The 2,997-nt window shown below is 38.0% G+C and overlaps 1 pseudogene; it reads right to left on the bottom strand.

Annotated features, from left to right (window-relative positions):
- Positions 1-2,586: 2,586 nt before the first annotated feature.
- LOC117273732 (small nucleolar RNA R71) lies at positions 2,587-2,685 on the bottom strand (annotated as a pseudogene).
- Positions 2,686-2,997: the final 312 nt, after the last annotated feature.

The raw sequence follows: 2,997 nt of genomic DNA, 5'->3' as shown, positions 1-2,997 counted from the left end.
TACACCATTCCTTAAGCACTCTATTTTTTCATTTCTCGGCTCACACTTTGCCAATTCTTAGAGGACTTTCTTTTCATTGGGGACTAGAGAGACTTAACATCATTCATTCTTGATCATTTCAATCTTTTTCTCCCTTTTTGATTTCTCCATGTTTGGGATCATTACCTCTTTTTGAATTCCTTCAACCCTTTCACTTATTCACTTCTTGCATTCTTCTTTTTGTTCTTTTCTTTTCTTGCCTTCTCTTCGCATTGAGATCATTTCTTTTCTCTTTTTGTGCCTTGATACCTTTTTCAAGTTCCTCATCTCTCCCACAAACTTACGTTTTTAGCTATTTGCTACACAAGAGTGCAAAGAAAAGCTCGGGTGCCAAGAGAGGGTTGATGGTAGGCTATAATCTCAGGTTTTAGTCGCTTATTACACTCTAATTTACTGCACTTTACTCGTTTTGAGCTTTAATTGATAGTGTTTTGCACTTATTGTGTGTTTTATGCCTTGTAGGAGTGATTCCAAGCTATGTAGATGTTATAGAATGAATTTGAGTGATTTGGAGCTTTAAAGTCTGAGTAAAAGCCCAAGGGATTAAGTCGGGATCGTGTTCAGGGTCGAGGACCAAGTCTGGACGTCAAAAATCGAGATTTAATACGTACTCCGAGAAAAGTCCACTACCGCGGTGCATGGGGCATCGCGTCTACCCCAAATCTCTATTGCCTGTTAGAATCAACTCTCTGGATTTCCCCACTAATTCCCTGGATGGCGCTTCGCCCCATGCGGCGCGCCTGTGCAATTTTTACAAAGTGGAAATCCTAATTCGGCTAAGAGATGGTGATTTCATCTGGGCCCGACCCTACTTGGTATAAATACATGGAAAAATATTATTTTCTGGACTTTTGACACATATTCGACCTAAGGAGGCTAAGAAGGAGTTGGAAGAACACGAACACAAGGATTTCATCATTCCTTCCTCACTCAAGACACGAGTTTGGATTGAATTTATGTTTTTCTATACTTTATATTTATTTGTGATGAATTGCTCTGTATTTATGGAGTAGTTCTCCTTAGGGTTTGATGGAGTTGGTATATTGATGATTCTTTGTGGATTATAACTCTAGTTTTATGTATTGAAATATTCTTAGATGATTTAACTGTTGCATCTATATTTACTAGTTCATATAATCAAGAGAGGCATAACTTGTGATATCTTTACATTATATTATTGGTCGAGTTCATTAATTCTTCTTAGTAATCGAAATAGGCTAGTTGAATCATTTATTAAATCTAGTTAGTAGAATAATCGAGAGAGGTTCTCCTAAAGACCAATCCACTACGCATTGCTGCATATCTTCACAGGGCTTAAATTGGTTCGTCTTGTGAGGTTGAGACTTAATCGAGAGAGGAGTTTCTACTAAACGTTTGAACTAGTAATTGAGTGAATTCGAAAGACTCACTTGAACATTAGAAGTGAATTATCTAGAGTTAGATTCAGAACAATTATCTTGCACCTATCCTATCAAAACCCTATCTTCTCCCATTTATAACCTTCTTTGTTTATTCCTTGTTTAGATAGTCATTAGTCAATAGATTTAGATTCTTAGTTAATTTTAGTTATTAATCATATAAATTTCAATTGTTGATTCTCATGGATAGCAATCAAGCTAGAAACTACGAAAATATTGTTTAACTCCAATCCAAGTGGATACGATATTATATTATACTATCTTTGACTAGCGAGCATAATTTAAGTGTGTGTTTCGAGCTCGTCAAATTTTGGCGTCGTTGCCAGGGATTGGCAATCAATAATGTTTGAAATAGTTTTTAGTGCTAATTCAGGAACTTTTCTTTTTATTTTATTTTATTTTTCCCTTTTTACGTTTGGTTTTCTTTGACTGTGCGCATGTGACAGGTATAGAGTGGTGCATGACTCAAGCTTCTGCGAAAGAAGTGCTACCATATGAGCCAGAAATTGAAAAATAACTGCGATAGCTGAGGAAGGAAAGGTTGGGCAATCCTCAACCAAAGAAACTATGGTTGGAAACGGTGATGATAATGTAGATATGGCTGCGATAGAAGGAACCCAACGACGATAACAAGTTGCACGGGATGCTGAGGAAGCAGCTATCAGAGATGCACAGATTATCTATGAAGAAGAGAGGTGTCGTAGAATTGCTCAAAATCAACCCTTGAGTGCAGACCAGTTCGAAAATATAGCTCCCATGCCTTGGAGACCACTTGGAGATTATGCTAGACTGGTTTGCAATCAAGGATTATCAAGTGAAACCACCTCCAATTGCAGCTAACAATTTCGAATTGAATAAAGGGTTGCTTCAAACTCTTCAAAATTGTTGTGTCTTCAGAGGGAAGCCAAACGAAGATCCAAACACACATCTAATGGACTTTGAGGAGATTATGAACATCTTTCAATATAATGGTGTGTTACAAGATGCAGTATACTTGAGGGCATTCCACTTTTCTCTTAAAAATGATGCAAAACAGTGGCTTCAAAGCTTACCCACAGGGTCGATTAGAACATGGGAGGAGATGACCGGAAAATTTCTTGATAAATGTTTCTCCTTAGCTAAAACGGGTAAGTTTAGAAGAGAAATCCATAACTTCTGCCAGAAAGATACTGAAACTATTTTTGAAGGATGGGAGAGGTTTAAGGAGATTACTCGAAAGTGTCAACATAGAGGAATTGAACTCTGGATGCAACTCCAGGACTTTTGGGATGGATTAACACCGGGCTCGCATAGAATATTGAGCAATGCAGCTGGACGCCCATTGATGAAGAAGACTCCAAAGAAGATAGTTACAATTCTTGATAAGCTATCTGAAGATACTAATCAATGGCCCTCTGAGAGTGCGGAAAGAAGAAGATCAACTGGTGTTCACCAGGTTGATGCTAACACATCTGTGCAGGTACAGCTTTATGATATGGCCAAAGAGATAAGGAAGCTGACCTTAGCCTCGATACAAAGTGAGTCTCGCGCAGATTGTGAT

Source organism: Nicotiana tomentosiformis, chromosome 1, assembly GCF_000390325.3.
Source record: "Nicotiana tomentosiformis chromosome 1, ASM39032v3, whole genome shotgun sequence".
NCBI lineage: Eukaryota > Viridiplantae > Streptophyta > Magnoliopsida > Solanales > Solanaceae > Nicotiana > Nicotiana tomentosiformis.
The sequence above is the reverse complement of the archived record's forward strand: the minus strand, read 5'-3'. Positions and strand labels throughout refer to the sequence as shown.